Raw genomic sequence first — 17,500 nt, 5'->3', positions numbered from 1 at the left:
ATTATTTTGTAATATTAATCTCATATGCCGTAGAATACGGCCTGAGGGTAAATAAAGTTCAGTCCAGTTCAGTTCAGTTCAGTTGTTGTTCAACAAAGGACTGGTATCACCCGCCTGCGAAACAAAGAAATCAAAATGGCCGACAGTGAAGGCTTGCACAGTTTCGTCGAGTGACTGCGTAATTTAATTTATCTTCTTGTAACAAGGTTGTGAACTCTCCAAATGTGTTCAGGAGACACCATTCATCATCCTGGAAACAATCTTATTGGCGGCTAATGTTTTCTGGTGCCTTAGAGGTTAAGATCATGGACGCTTCAATGTCGAGCGAATTTAATAACACAATTGTTCCAGTAGCCTAAATGTTAGAATGTACGTTTTAATGCCACGCTGAATGTTTTGGTTTAAATAGAGAATAATACATGAGTGACCGTTAGATACCATTTATCTCACAACGAGTTAGGTACATTTTACAACGAGTTGTGAGATAATGGTATCTAACAGACACGAATGTATCCTTCTATTTCTTACATACATGTATCCTCAAAAAAATATAAACCCTAGGTTTTAAGCAAATTTTAACATCTTTATCGACTAAAAGTTATTTACAGCCGTTGTACTTGTAGCTGACTTACTCGTCACAGATACATGATTGCTAGGTTAGCTATACGCCACAGTGTAATCAATTTCCACCGTGCTGGGGTTTTTATTATTATTGGACGTATGGCATTGGTGACCTGGTCATCACCTAGGAGCAGCCAGTCGTATGTCTTGAAATTGATAACACACGTACGTGTGTAAACAGCTATGTGTTATCAAAACTAACACATGGTGTTCTCACCAACGGGTGTGTAAGAAACAGTATTTATTGCCGTTCACAAACAATAGCGGTATGAGGATTGGGCAACAGGCATTAGTCTGTATTAAGGCCTCTCCCAACATTGAATGTTTTGATAACATACATAATGTAACAGATGTTTTGGCGGCAGAGAAGTTTAGAAATGCTATCTCAAATTGCATAATACTATAAACATAACAATAACCATTGAATGCGATAGCACGAGTTTATTAAATTAAATGAAGTTCTGTTCATGACTGGTATATCAAAATACGTATTATGAGTTATCATGTCTATTCCTTGTTATTAATATACTAACCTTTCCTCAAAAGATTACATATCAGAATTACCATAATATATTTAATATCAAAAATATATTTTTGTCGTTCACTGTTTGGCTAGGATTGGGGTTTTCACGTCCACGCGTGTGTCCACGATTGGTATATCAAAGGTCGTGGTATGTTCTATATCTGTGGGAAAGTACAGATAAAAGTTTCCTTCCTACTTATGTACAAATGTAGCAGATGTTTAATGGAAGTTTTAATGTCATGCAAATTTCAAAATGTAATTGTTCCTGAAGCCGAGGTGTTAGAATGGACTATTAATGTCATGCAAATTTCACAATGTAATTGTTCCTGAAGCCGAGGTGTTAGAATGGACTATTAATGTCATGCAAATTTCACAATGTAATTGTTCCTGAAGCCGACATGTTAGAATGGACTTTTTAATGCCATGCAAATTTCAAAATGTAATTGTTCATGTATCCTAGATGTTAAAATGGAAGTTTCGATGACATGTAAATTTCTTAATGTAATTGTTCATGTAGCCTAGATGTTAGGATGGACTTCTTGATGCCATGCACATTTCATAATGCAATTGTACCTGTAGCATTAGATGTTATAATGGAAGTTTCAATGTCACACACATTTCAAAATGTAGTTGTTCCTGTAGGCTAGATATTAGAATAGATTTTTTAATGACATGCAAATTTCATAATGTAATTCTACTTGTAGCATTAGATGATATAATGGACGTTTTAATGTCATGCAAATGTTATCATGTAATTAATTGTTCCTGTAGCCTTGTTGTTAGAATAGGCTTTCTAATGTCATGCAAATTCCATAGTGTAATTGTTCCTGTAGCCTTGTTGTTAGAATAGGCTTTCTAATGTCATTCAAATTCCATAATGTAATTGTTCCTGTAGCCTTGTTGTTAGAATAGGCTTTCTAATGTCATGCAAATTCCATAGTGTAATTGTTCCTGTAGCCTTGTTGTTAGAATAGGCTTTCTAATGTCATTCAAATTTCATAATGTAATTGTTCCTGTAGGCTAGATGTTAGAAGGGACTTGTCAATGTCATGCAAATCTTACAATATAATTTTTCTTGTGGCCTGGATGTTAAAATGGATGGTTTAATGTCACGCAAATTCGATAATATAATTTTTCCTGTAGGCTAGATGTTAGAATAAGTTTTTTAATGTCATGCAAATTTCATAATGTAATTGTTCCTGTAGGCTAAATGTTAGAATGGAAGTTTCAATGTCATGCAAATTTCATAACAAAATTGTTTCTGAATTGTTTCTAGAATTGTTTATATATATATATATATATATATATATATATATATATATATGTCGCTCAGTCCCAATTCTATTACCCTTTTAACCCAGCTTTGTGTGGGGGGGAAGGGAAACCTTTTTTTTTTTTTTTTTTTTTTTTTTTTTTTTTTTTTTTTTTTTTGCCTAATCTAGATGTTAAAAATGACTTTTTAATGTCATGTATATTCATAACGCAATTGTTCCTGTAGCCTAAATTTAGAATGGAAGCTTCTATGTTATACAAATTTCAAAATATAATTGTTTTTGTGACCTAGATATTAGAATTGAGCTTTCTAATGGCATACACAATGTAACAGATGTTTCGGTGACAGAGACTTTATTGTAATTCAGAAAGTGTTTTAATGTTCAAACTAATTACAGATATTGTTATCAATGCAAGAGATAGTTCTGTAAGCTAGATGTTAAAAATTGATGCTATTCCACTCCTTGGCGCTGCGGGTTCAAATCTCGCTAATCATATTGGTCCAATCGTATGTATACTCAGTGGTTTTGTCTACTGATACTGAGCGATGTAATTTTTGTGTTACCCTTGCACCACCACTAACTGGACACGTCAACAAATGGCCGACTATCAGTGGGATTTTGTTTGGTCATGTGTGTGTGTATCTATCTTGTTAAGGGCTGTCGGGAAGGAAAGTTTCCCTTTTCCCCCACACAAAGCTGGGTTAAAAGGGTAATAGAATTGGGACTGAGCGACATTGAGCGATTATTGATAGACTGTGTACACTTTGGTCGCACTAATTCATCTGGTTTGCCTTGCCAGAAGTCAAATCGAAAAACATGTATATAGTTTGTGAGGGGATGGAAAGTGTGTGTGTGTGTGGTGGTGGTGGTGGTGGGGGGGGGGGTGCGGGGCTGGAGCGAAGGAAATCATGTATATTTGGACATACTTTGTATGTGTATAGTGCGGAAAGGAATTATTTGAATTAATGGAAGAAAGGAATGTATGGATGGTGATGAATGGATGGACGAATGAATGAATGAATGAATGAATGAATGAATTAATTAATTAATTAATTAATTTAAAAAATAATGTTTTAATTAATTAATGATCGAATGAATGATCGAATGTAAAGATATGCAACATCAAATATTAGTATCGTATTAGAGCGGGAATCTTTGCCTATTTGTTGATAAACAAAAATCTCGCGTTTGTGTTAGAGAATTGTCTTTGACTCTTTGTTTGATACCCAATAGCCGATGTGTATTTTTATGCTGGGGTGTCGTTAAAACATTCATCCATTCATCTATTCATTCGTCCATTCGTTCATCACCATCCATACATTCATTCATTAGAGAGATTATAACTGTCCAAATGTTCGTCTAGTTCTCAAACGGCAGATTACTTTGGCTAGGTGTGTGTCACCACGTGACTACATGCTCACCAGAGGGCGGATTTGCAGCATGAAAGATAAATGGCCGCGCCCATTATATCTAATAGCCGGCACTTGTTTTCGTTGTATTAATTAAATATACCAATGTACTTGTTCATATTGAGCAATAATGTACATTAAATATCGTTGAATGTGTCTACCAGGTCAAATGCCTTGCCTGACCTCTCCTTTAAGAGTACAGCTTGTGTATCTATAATATGCTGAAAGAAGTTTTCTAAATGCGAGTGCGAGTGCGAATATTTTTTTACATGCTCATATACCACTAGAGTTTCGAGCATGTCCGTCCCGGACAATTTAGAAATTTACGTCCAAAAATTAAATAATGGGCCTTTAAAATTTTGATGCGCATGTCTAATATAATTTTTAAAATTCTACTCATTAAATTTGGTCGCTAGTTTAGATCGGGTGGTCAAAAAGAAATTAGATAAGATGTGGGGGGGGGGGGGGGGGGGGGTAGAGTTGAAAATGGGCAGAATTTTTAAAATAGCAAGTACTAACAAAGTTAATAGAATTTTAAAGAAAAAAAAAAAAGAAAAAAAAAGTTACAAGCCAAAAATAAAAAGAATTGACTGCTCGGTCGAATATTTTCTAAATGTAGTACATTAATAGACCTCTTTCACATTCCACTGCGCATGTGCCCGTCGAGGACGCAAACCGCGAACTCACGCGAGATCTCGCAAAAATAGACCTGTGGACAAGTTGGGGGGCATAGACAATGGGAGGCCACGCAATAGGAATGTGAATATCTCCATGATTAATTATTCTATCAACAGGGAACCCGAAAATTGGAGACATTTGTGAATTGTTGCTTATTACGAAATAAAAAAATAGTTTGTTGTTAACGCCCCACAAACCATCGGTTCGGATTCGTACGCAATAAATATCGGATATGGGCTAAAATAATATTAATGTGTGCGCGCGTGTATGTATGCAGATATTTATTGTATTTAATATAATTTAAATATTTATAAAGCATTATACAGATAAATACATTCATGATTTTTGTCGGGATTTCTTTTCACCAAGTTATTTAAAATTTTGTTCGGCATTTGGAATAAAATTAAATAATACATATGAAAGTTGAGCTATGGTATATAAAACATTATAATCAGGCCCGTAGGAACGATATCTGGAGTTGGGGCAGGGGAGGGGGCACAATCTGTAGTGGAGGGACACAGTCTAGTTGGTGGGAGGGGGGGGGCAAAAGTCATATTTTAAACCTGGTTTATAAAAGTGGGGCTATAGTCTCTCCCCCCAGCCCCCAGCCCCCAGCCCCCAGCCCCCAGCCCCCGACTTCTCGGTTGCTACCGGCCTGAGAATGGTCACAAATGTAACTGTATTGCATATACAGCTATTTAAATTCGAAGCAAGATATTTAACCTAAGAAAGATGTAAGTTTTATTTATAACAGATTAGACTAGCCGACTGCTTGATAATATAGCTACAAACTCAGGATGGTCTCCTTATTATAAACTCATGAGGGTTTATTATGCGCAGTCATAAGGTACTTCGTTTGAATGTTTGAAGCAAACATATTAAGTATCATGTCAGGTCCGTAGCCAGGGGGGATCGGGGGGATCGGACGATCCCCCCACGCAGGATTGAGAGTTCCGCTCAAATGAAAAAAAAATATCGGATTTTACATATAAAAAGTCCTTGTCCTCAAATGACCGGGATAACGTAACAAGAACGTCTGTCTGAGGTTCCATTTGCTGAAAGTTCGATCCTCCTTAGTGGGCCCATTTGATTATTTCCCGTGCCATGTATCATTTATTATAAATACATTGGTACGACTGAAAACAAACGGTCTCTTGTCGTGGCTCTGTGACCAGGCCATTTTACATGCATACCACAACTTAATGAAACTTGTTAACGTATATTTCGCAACAAACGTTCGTGTATTATTCTCGAGTGTAACCGGCGTCATCTCATTGTTATATATATATACATACACACCATGGGACTCGGCAAGCCTCGTCCCAGGTCGAAATTTTCACCCCATCAAGTGTACTTTTTCTATCCCTCCCCCGTCTACGGATCCGCGCCATCGGCGCTCGCGTTTTGTGAGTTCCGTTTACATGAAATTTCGACAGGAAAGGTGGGGGGAGGGGAGAAGAGGGACCGCCTGCACTGGCAGGTGCAAGGGAGCACCAGCACCCGATCAAATCGGTAGCAGGCGGGTGGGGGTGCTGGTGGTGCTATGGAATTTGAATGGAGCAGTTAAATGTCAAAGAGAAAAGGGTGCGCAATTTTGATTGAGGAAGTTCGGCGCAATTTTGGACGGGCGGTCGAAAGGTAAATGACCGAGCTAATATAGGTTTTGATCGTATCGGGTTGCATGGGTCTACCACTCTGGAAAGGTTGCTGCACTTTATGTTATGTATAGTCATGTACGTTATAAAAACGTGTGATATTTGCATGCCATATCAATATATAGGACTTAACCCTGTACTTGTAAATGTGTATTAAAGAGCTGATGATATCGCTAACGATCTCGACCGATGTTCTCAGGTACAAAATACAAAATAGTAACCAAACACTATTGTATATACATACAGATTTATGTTTACCTCAAACTGATCTTCATGTAAAGAAGAAGATGTCATCTTCTAAATTCTTTAAAACAAACAACGCAAACAGCATGTCAACCTTTAGTTCTGCGTTTAAATGCGTTTACACGTTTTCGCGTGTGACGGCTCATATATGTTTTAAAACTTCGTAAATATCAGATATTATTTTAAGTGAAGTTGTATGTATCTGATATAAATGATATAAAAAAAATAATAATAATAATAATAATAAAAAAAAAAAAAAAAAAGATAAGTAAATAAATAAATACATAAATAAATAATTTGTGGATAGACATGTAACATTGATTCTGGTAGGTAGGTACTGGGTTCGGATCCCAGTCGAGACATGGGATTTTTAATCCAGATACCGTCTCCAAACCCTGAGTGAGTGCTCCGCAAGGCTCAATGGGTAGGTGTAAACCACTTGCACCGACCAGTGATCCATAACTGGTTCAACAAAGGCCATGGTTTGTGCTATCCTGCTTGTGGGAAGCGCAAATAAAAGATCCCTTGCTGCTAATCGGAAGAGTAGCCCATGCAGTGGCGACAGCGGGTTTCCTCTCAAAATCTGTGTGGTCCTTAACCATATGTCTGACGCCATATAACCGTAAATAAAATGTGTTGAGTGCGTCGTTAAATAAAACATTTCTTTCTTTCTTTCTTTCTAGTCGACAGAAGGTAATTAATGGGTTGTTTTATTTTACTTCTATTACATTTATTATTTATGACCACCGTCGTCGTGTAATGAACTGTTAAATTGTGTGTGCCAAATTTGGCAGCTGTGTCATTTGTTCCACTCTGATGGTCAAAATCGAATGTCTTTTACTCATTCGAAATAGATGTCTAAGTTGAATCTACACAAAACATTTTGAATGAATGGCTTAATTAATGTGCAAAGTTAAAGTTTGTTTTATTTAACGACTACTGATTTGGGGGTTTTCTTGTTCCAACCAGTGCACCATAACTGGACAAAGGCCGTGGTATGTGCTTTCCTGTCTGTGCGAAAGTGCATATAAAAGATCCCTTGCTGCATTAGAAAACATGTAGCGGGTTTCCTCTGATGACTACGTGTCAGAATTACCAAATGTCTGACATCCGATAGCTGATTATTGATTAATCAATGTGACCCAGTGGTGTCGTTAAACAAAACAAACTTTAACACCTCTAGAACACATTGATTTATTAATCTGATCATCAGCTATTGGGTGTAAAACATTTGGTAATTTTGACATATAGTCTTAGAGAGAAAACCCGGTACATTATTCCATTTAGTAGCACGAGATCTTTTATAAGAAATTAATTGCCCCATCCCACAGACAGGATAGCACATTTTACCTCCTTATATATACCAGTCGTGGTGCATTGGCGGGTACGAGAAATAGCTCAATGGGGTAACCGACGGGGATCGATCCTACACCGACCCGACCGCGCAGCAGGCGAGCGTTTTACCACTGCGTCCCGCCCTGCAGTGCGAGACTGTAAAGTTGTAAGTTAGTGAGTGTCGGATCTAAGGGGGGTGGTGGGGTGGTGGTGGTGCTGCCCCTAATTTTGTGACAGTTATATAATATATATATTTTTTTTATTATTATTAATTTTTTTTACCTTTGAGAATCCGAGGTACAACTAATAAAAAGGTCTGGCCTTACGTCTTACATGTCATCCCCCTCCCACCCCCCTTCCAGTGGATTTTCTGGATCCGCCACTGTTATCCAATTAGGACTTGACATGAAACTTTTTAGCATGCCCTTATACCACAAAGGTCTCAGGCATGTCCATCCCGGGCACGGTCTCTGGATAGCCAGTGACTTGACGACTCGGGACAGAAAATTATATGGGCAATTTAGAATTTTACACTAAAAATGGAAGGGGGACTAATTAATCATTTAGAAGCGCACCCAAAAGGAAATTTAAAAAATATATTTTTAATAAAACGTATTAGCCCTTCAATTAGGACAGCGTGCTTGAACCTTGAAAAGCATAGTGGAAGCTGTTTCTTTGTTTTAAAGGCATACTGTCACAGATTTAAGGACCTTATTTCTCTAAAAATAGATAATAAATAAAAATTACATTAATAGTTGGAAACCAAATCTAGCTATCGCATCACCTTAATTGAACCATGATGGAGTGAAATCCATGTCATCCCTCTCGGCAATTTTAGTTTTTGAATTATGGACCATTGCCATAATTCAATTATTTTTACCAAATGTCATTAATAAATGGAGTATGGTGGTTATGAAGATGGTTGAATATAGTACATTTAGAAACAAATCAAATTATATTTGTTCAGGTAATACTTTGTTAGACCATTAAATAGGTCAGTGGTCTGTGACAATATGCCTTTAAACGGACAGACTCTAGATTTTAAACACTAAGGCATAATATTTTCACTATTAGAGCTGTTTGTGATCACTCAAATCAAACATTACTTATATCTTATTGTTTAAATTATCCATTTCCGTACAACTGAAGTTGTTCTGGTCATCCTGGTGTTTCTAATACCACATAATGCATTTTTCATATTTTTAAAAACGCACGTGCGTCTGTCACGGTCTGAGAAGTAATGATTATTGAATCGTATTTTAGTCTATTTTTAAAGGGTATTTCAAATGTCGCAGACTGAAACGTATCCAAATTTACGATAGGTTTGTAAATTAACCAAACTTAATGTCCATTATGGGTTGAAACTAGGGTTTAGGTGAAAAATATGCCTTAGTGTTTAAAAACTAGGGTCTGTCCCTTTAATTCATATGCTAAAGGGGAACTAAAAACTACTATCCTTAAACTAGTCTCAAGGGAGTTTTGGGGAGCCAGAGATATATCTCCTTTTAACCCGCGAGATTCGTCTACGGTAGATGTTCGGAGAGAGAGAGAAAAAAATCATATCTAAAAACCCGTTTTTCATACAGATATGACAGTGCGGGAAATCATCTTTTCTCCGGGCTAATTTGGCGAGATAAAAATAGTAACGGTTTAATAGAGCGCTTACGACACGGGACGTTCCGAGCGCTAGATTTCGCCGTATATAATAGCTACGGACCTTACCGGGCCAAGACATCGCTATTAATCAACGCTCGGCCAACCGCCGGTACTTTCATAATTTTGCGCAGAAATCGAAAGACGGGTTTGATTAAACTTTTTTTTTTCTCTTTTTTTTTTGGTAAACCTACCTACCTCGCTGTACGGTCTCATTCCTCAGTCGACCTAGTGCCAATTAGATATATTATCATAACTCGTCTCCGCGGGGAAGTCTTTTCGATTATCTGTATCTGTCGACGTAATCACCCCTATTGTTGCAGGCATAGTGGACTCGTCCATAAGCTACGGAGATCAATACTCTCCGCCAAGCCACGGCAGAAAGAATTGGCTAAAACGGCATATGTGCACCACGGAATGGTTTTAAAACGGATTTCTACCGTGTTACAAGTAGACACTTATTTCAGGAGTTTACCAATGTTTCCCTCGCCATGTAGTGTGCTGTGATTTAGTAATTCGCCAGTACGGTAAGTGCATTGTGAGAAACGTGTAATACATAATTATTCCGCCTCAACCGTCACCGATGCTGCTTCTGCAGCTGGAAGAAAATACCACACCTATCTCCGCGAAATATTAAAATATGCAGTACGTCTGTATTGGTTTTCATAGTTCAGGTCGAATTAGAATTTTTCGTGTAGGTTCTTTCATCGCGTTGGTTACATCAAAAGCATCACTAGTTAAACATTCGTGTGGTCCTTTCAGTGTTTTTTGTTCTCCAAATATTAAAACAGATGATAATGTGGTTTAAGTGGTTAGTATTATTGTTGCATGAAGATGATGATAATGATAATGATATGAAACTCTCTTTAGGGGCAAAAGTGATGTCATATAAGATACACGACAGAAAAAAAACAAAAAAACAAGTGGTTACCTTCGCAGTGTCATATCAGATCGCGAGAATATATTTAGTATTTAGCTATTTAGAATTTAATAGATCACCCACGTTATTTTTAGGACAAAGGTGATGTCATATATAACAACCCGCAAAAAACAAACCCTGATTACCATCACAGTGTCATATAAATTGTATTACCCCTTCTAAATCTCAGATCTTGAGAATATATATTTATTATTTGACTGTGTAGAATTTAATAGATCATTCACTTTATTTCTTCTCCAAATGATCCGCCATTCTTCCATATGATTTAGATATTAGTCGTTGAAATCTGGGTCATATGAAATGTATTAACTTGACATGATTGACAGAAAGGCGTGACACCAAGAGAAGACATAGGAACTATTTTAGGGAGGGGACCAAAGACATAAGGGCACATGTTCCCTAAAAAGGGTACTTCAATTTAAAAAGTAAACAAATTGTTTTTTAAAAGGGGGTATTTAATAAAAAAAATTAGGGGTACAGGTCCCTCTTGCCTCCGTCATTTCCTGTACTGAACAGTGATCACAAAACGATGTCACAAAACCAATTTGGCAGACGACCATATATGGTGATAGCAGAAACAGAATTTGTTTATAAAAGCAGTTGTGTTTGCAATTTGCATTAGTAAGTGCACGAGATGGGGTGTCAGGAGTGGAGGGTCAACTGCCCTCACCCCAGTGTTGAAATTACCCCCCCCCCCAAAAAAAAAAAAAAAAAAAAAAAAACCCCAAAAACACACAAAAACCCCAACAACAACCCAAAACGCTGCAAATGTTCGGGCTAAATGACCTGGCCTGAAACCTTTTCACCATGACGTTGTATTCTACTTTCAGTATTAGCTGTAACCCATGTAAAACAAATATGCCTGTGATTCATTTGAAACCCTATGTAGCTGTATGGTAGTAATGCTGATTTGAGTAAAAGAAAGAAAGAAAGAAGTGTTTTATTTAACGACGCACTCAACACATTTTTTATTTTTTTACGATTATATGGCGTCAGACATATGGTTAAGGACCACACAGATTTTGAGAGGAAACACGCCGTCGCCACTACATGGGCTACTCTTCCGATTAGCAGCAAGGGATCTTTTATTTGCGCTTCCCACAGGCAGGATAGCACAAACCATGGCCTTTGTTGAACCAGTTATGGATCACTGGTCGGTGCAAGTGGTTTACACCTACCCGTTGAGCCTTGCGGAGCACTCACTCAGGGTTTGGAGTCGGTATTGAGTAACAGAAGGAAAATGGTTTATTTAACGACGCACTCAACACATTTTATTCACGGTTATATGGCGTCGGACCACACAGATATTGAGGGAGGAAACCCGCTGTCGCCACTTCATGGGCTACTCTTTTCGATTAGCAGCAAGGGATCTTTTATATGCACCATCCCATAGACAGGATAGCACATACCACGGCCGTTAATGTACCAGTCGTGGTGCACTGGCTGGAGCGAGAAATAACCCAATGTTGAGTAAAGAAGCTACCGAGATTCGACCATTTTCGTTTAATTCAGGCAAAAATCGTGCTGCCTCCTCACAAAAATGGGTAACCGTAAGCATATTATTTTTCTTTCTTAATTGATTTTCGTGCTTCTATCCAATTAAGGTTCAAGCACGCTGTCCTGGGCACACACCTCACCTATTTGGGCTGTCTGTCCAGGGCCCTGTTCCACGAAGCGATCTTAGCCCTAAGATCACCTTAGTGCATAAGGTAGCTATGCACTTACGGTGATCTTAGGACAATGGGTTAGTGGTTAGTGAGAGAGAAGACGGTATATAGTGGACTTACACCTACCCACTGAGTCGTTAAAACTCGCTCTGGGTGGGAGCCGGTATACCGGGCTGCGAACCCAGTACCTACCAGCCTTATGTCCGATGGCTTATCCACAACACCACCGAGGGCCGTAAGCATATGATTGCATTTGAACGGTCTTATTTAAGCTGGGAGTGAACACTCGATTTGCTTCTCTAACTCGTAAGGTTCTTGAACAAACGCCTTAGGACTATTTTTCCAGAACGACAGGGAAGGGAAGCAAGGTGGTTGTGTCTTCGCGAGTTATTTCCCCATCAATGACTCTTCATCATAAAAAAAAATCAATAAAGTTTATTATATGACATCAGATTAAATCGGCCTTGCTATAACCGAGTTAGTTCAGCTTCCTTCCTACGTGTATGACTAGGCGACTTTAGGTTATGTCTGGTGTTAATGCTTTGGCTTATATTCTTAATATAATTACGGACACGTGCACAGGCGCGGATCATGGAATTTTTCCGCGAGAGGAGGGGTGGGGGGTGGGGGGGGGGTTGCATGCAACTACGTCAGTGATGTTGTATAGTAGCTGTTAGTGCACGGGGCACATTAGAAAAAAAAGAAGTTTGTTTTGTTTAACGACACCACTGGAGCACATTGCACATTAATTAATCATCGGCTATTGGATGTTAAACATTTGGTAATTCTGCATAATATGTGCACCACGGAATGGTTTAAAAATGGATTTCTACCGTGTTACAAGTAGACACATATTTCAGAAGTTTACCAATGTTTCCCTCGCCATGTAGTGTGCTGTGATTTAGTAATTCGCCAACACTCGATTTACTTCTCCGTTTTGGGTTGTGTTTAAGGTTGAAGCACACTGTCCTGGGCATACACCTCAGCTATCTGGACTGTTTGTCCAGGACAGATGGTTAGTGGTTAGTAAGAGAGAGATGTCGGTGTAGTGGCCTTACACCTACACTATTCAGTCGTTAAACTCGCTCTGGGTTGGAGGCCGGTACCGGGAGTGGAACCCAGTACTTATCAGTCGAAACCACTACACCACCGGGGCCAGTAAACACACTGTTAGGTTCCATAGGTGATGCAAGGCTTCTAGAATCCACTAGCCATGGGATCAGTGATTTTAAAAATCTACTTGCAACGATTAAAAGTACTAAAGAGGTAGATAGAGCTTTAAAAACACTAACATTGGGGTTTGGGGTGGGGTCAGGATATTCACATTTACAAAAAAAAGAAGAAGGCTTAATTGCAATATTTGACAAAAATATTTTCACTAGCCATCGGGCTTGGCAATAGTAGTTATTTACTAGCCCAACGTTGAATATCACTAGCCATGGGAGTGGGGGCTACCTTATAATCTAGAAGTCCTGGGTAATTGAATATACTAGTGACTGGGGGGGGGGGGGGGGGCTATAAATTAATTCACCTCTCGACTCAGACTATGGGGGGATGTACAATTTTCACAGTTGGGGGACGGGGGTAGAGGGGTTGGGTTCTGTTAAACACATATTTGTTTAGGCCTTAGAAACATGTGAACAAAGGACACTCTATTCAAAATACGCACTTTGTGTCAAAATAGACTGTGTTTTATCACAAAGCGTCTGTCCTATTAATGATTCATATTGTGTTTATTCGTCCTATCAATGGTTCATATCGTGTTTATTCGTCCTATCAATGATTCATATCGTGTTTATTTGACGCCCAACAGCCAACGTCTTTGTGTTGTAGGTTGGGTGTCGTTAAATTTTCATTCGTTCGTTCATCTATGCAAATTACATAACTGCCGATGCATGTCGGAGGTGATTGGTCGATACTGTGATACAACACACACCCCTAGGGAAAACCTTTTTTCTTGCACAACGGTGTGATATTTGTGGTATCGTACAACAATATTCCACATATGTCGGTGATCGCTTTGCACACATCTGATTGGTAGTTGAATGCCGTCCTGTAAAATGAACACTATATCGATATGTGGTGTTGGGGATCCGTTAGCATTTTCACCATCGATCATCGCTTATAAAAGGCTTTCACCATCCGATCAACTTTCGATTACAAAATCGGTTAGAAAATATATTATTAACTTAAGAAGTATTTAATTTAAATTAGGACTGTGCACCTACCGCTGTGTCCACCAACATAGAATGAAACTTTTATTAATTTTACCTTTTTCTATACGTATTCGATGTGTGTTTCCTTTACATACACACGAAAACAAATCAAACCCCAGCAGATTTGATAATTTTATTCTTTATCTAGACCATATAAATAATTACAGTTAACATTTCATAATCAATTTTTACATTACTAGAACCGAATCGACCAATTATCTAGTATTATCGATAATCGGAACATCTCTATTTATCTCCATATCGGTCAAGTAAAGGGACACTTTGGCAGCCACACTATATTCTTCCAATCTTGGACGAAGGAACTGGCTCACATCTGAACATGCGGCCAAGACAGGCGTGCGCTAACAACAGCTTGTTCTAAACGTGCACGTTAAATTGTTTCTTTATATAATCCTTTATCCTTGCCAGACTATATTAGACTACACTACACTGTGTGTGTGTGTTGGGGGGGGGGGGGGGTCTGAGGTCAAACCTCTCCCTGCTCGAGGACATTTTTTTGTTCAAATAATTTTTCACGGTAGCATGTCTCAAATCACCCCAACCCCGCCGTGAACAACTTCGGTTGCTACAGTCTACCCCCTTCTCCCCGTCCCGGCCTGCTACAATTTCTGCCTACACGCATGACACTGCACTACATGTATTTGGCGGAAGGATAATAGTAGTGTAGTGCCTGTAGAGATTATTTCATTGTTTGCATTTCCGCAACTTCTTGAACCGAGCATCGGTATCTTTGATGATGAGCTAGAAAAAAAGACCAACCCCCCCCCCCCCCCCCCCACCCACATCTTGATAAAAGTCTAATCACCTCAAAACAATCGAGTTTTTAGTTGGATTGCGCAAACAGCTGTCGTTATCGGTTGACTTGCAACACGGCGAGAACAGTCTTCTACAACTGCCGTGTTGGGAGATCGACATTAATTAGGAGGAATGAAACAATGATTCTGTATTACGCCAGGATCAGTGCCGCGGTGGCCATGCTATCGGGTTTAAGAGCTAAATGCTGGGTATGGTACATGAGTACCGGTTCCAACGAGAGAGAAAGGGGGGATGAGAGAGAGAGAGAGAGAGAGAGAGAGAGAGAGAGAGAGAGAGAGAGAGAGAGAGAGAGAGAGAGAGAGAGAGAGAGAGAGAGAGAGCAAAAAACGAGATAGAGAGACGGACAAAGATATGAGCAGAGTGACTGACACAGGGAAAAGGGGGCAAGGAAGAGTCGGAAAGAAAGAGATAGAGAGATAGGATACAGAAGGAAAGAGGGAGTGAGACAAAATAAGAGAACCGAGGGAGAGAGGCACAAAGGGAAATATATAGTGAGAGAAAGAGTGACCAGAAAAACAGACTGACAGAGAGTTTACAGCTTAGTGACGTCATTTAAAGCAGCAATCACCTGTATTATTTTGTCATTTAACCATTTAGGACACGTAAATAAAATATTTACGTTAAATATTGGGGTTTTGGGGCTCTTTCAAATTCGATCACGGGAAGAGTGTAGCTACTCCGAGTACTCTGTAAACTAGATTTATCCTTCCCCGCCAACTCGTGTCGGCGAGTAGATGACTTGCCCAGTCCTCCTGTTTAAACCTGATCCTGAGGGAAGTTCAGCCAGAGCGAGCAGAAAAACGTCCGATAGACTGGTTTGTGCGCTTCACGGTAAACCAAATGGCCACGTCGGGAACCAATCAAATAGTTCGCGGACGTTAGCAAAACGTTTGCTGGCTGAACTTGGGGCTGATTTTTCAGTCAATTCAGTATGATTTTAACACAATTCATATTAAATTTTAGTGCGCATTCGTTCAAATCTTTTTAGTTTACCTAATAATAATTTTAAAAATGTAATTTCAGTTACGCATGAGGTGGGCAATCAAAGTATGAATTTACCTTGAGCTAGACGGAAATTCGGGCGGTCATTTAGAGCGATTTATACATACTTTAGTATATTTATATATACTTTAGTATAAAAGTCAAAATTATCACCATAAATTAAGTTCTGTCCGACACCCGCCACTGGCCATGCCAGAAACCGGGCGTGGAATGGACCTGCATGAATCTCTTTTGGATATAGGCACGTTAATAAAGTTAAAAGAAACTTTGTTTTGTTTAACGACACCACTAGAACACATTTATTAATTAATCATCGGTTACTGGATGTCAAACATTTGGTAATTCTGACTCGTAGTCATCAGAGGAAAGCCGCTACAGTTTTCCTAATGCAGCAAGGGATCTGAAAGTTAAAAGAAAGAAAGAAAGAAAGAAAGAGCGAGCGAGCGATTATAACTAAATCGTCCAAATGTTCGTTTAGCTCTCGAAAGGCAGAGAACTCGGACTTCCGGCTAAGGGATAGCCTACGTACCCCTAGCACCCTCGTCTTGGATCCAGTGGCGAATCCAGAACATTCATTTCGTGGGGGGGGGCAATGACATGTGACCAAATGTCACAAACGGTCTCGAAGTAAAAAAAAACAAAAAAAACTGTCGTGAAATATAGGGTGGGGTCCGGGACCCTGCCTTCCCCCTCCTCCGCCTTAGATCCGCCACTGAACCTTTAGCTATTCTTGGACTGAGTACAGTCCTGAACAAATTAACCTCTGTTCCGGTCAACCAGAACCGGCAACGTAGTTGCGTGCGTGCGCGTGTGTGTGGTTGTGTGTGTGCGCGCGCGCGTGTGTGTGTGTGTGTGTGTGTGTGTGTGTGTGTAGGATGAAGCGGATGCGATTTAATTGGTCTTAACCACGCCAAGAGTAATTATCGTCATCATCGCCGCCGTTCATTAAGGACGTCAGCGCCGGCCGAGCCACTGTAGACCGGACTCCGACCTCTCACTTCGCCTCTCTTCAAACTTAATGGCGCTCTTCAGCGGACGGCCACTTTCACGTAGCACGTCATTTCAGGTAGCAGAGAAGTAAATCATAACACACTGTCCACTATATTAACATAAATTTAAAAAAATAGAAAAAGATAATTTTCCCAGGTGAATCACACATGTAGTGATGATGGCCAGTCCTTGTTTTGTGCAGCAAGTATGTCTGAACTGGGTGATGTCAACCTAAATCTGGAAATAATCTCTTATTTTTGGAGGCACCCCCCATTTTGCCATTTCACGGCTGCTAGGAAGTCTCTCCACCCCGACCATGTATTCATACTCGGTATGTACAAATCACTCATGGAAAGTGAGATCTCATTCAACACAACTGTGCACCATAAATGTAGGTGCAATTCCTGTCAAAGATCCAATTTCTTACCTATTTTCAAACTCATAAATTATTTTATTC

At 39.3% G+C, this 17,500-nt stretch overlaps 1 protein-coding gene across 7 annotated transcripts in view; it reads left to right on the top strand.

Moving 5' to 3' along the window:
* Window positions 1-17,500, top strand: part of LOC121376917 (potassium voltage-gated channel protein Shaw-like) — a 238,419-nt gene that overhangs the window by 32,317 nt on the left and 188,602 nt on the right. Inside the window, exon 1 of one of the 7 annotated variants that reach the window (XM_041504714.1) lies at window positions 9,577-9,918. The exons of the other annotated variants lie outside the window; for them this stretch is intronic. The gene's annotated coding sequence lies outside the window, so the exon portion shown is untranslated. Of the gene's footprint in view, window positions 1-9,576; window positions 9,919-17,500 lie in introns of those variants that run through there. 7 annotated transcript variants of the gene reach the window in all.

This window comes from Gigantopelta aegis, chromosome 7, assembly GCF_016097555.1.
Source record: "Gigantopelta aegis isolate Gae_Host chromosome 7, Gae_host_genome, whole genome shotgun sequence".
In the NCBI taxonomy this organism is placed as follows: domain Eukaryota; kingdom Metazoa; phylum Mollusca; class Gastropoda; order Neomphalida; family Peltospiridae; genus Gigantopelta; species Gigantopelta aegis.
Note: the sequence above shows the minus strand (reverse complement) of the source record. Positions and strands in the feature narration are given on the sequence as shown.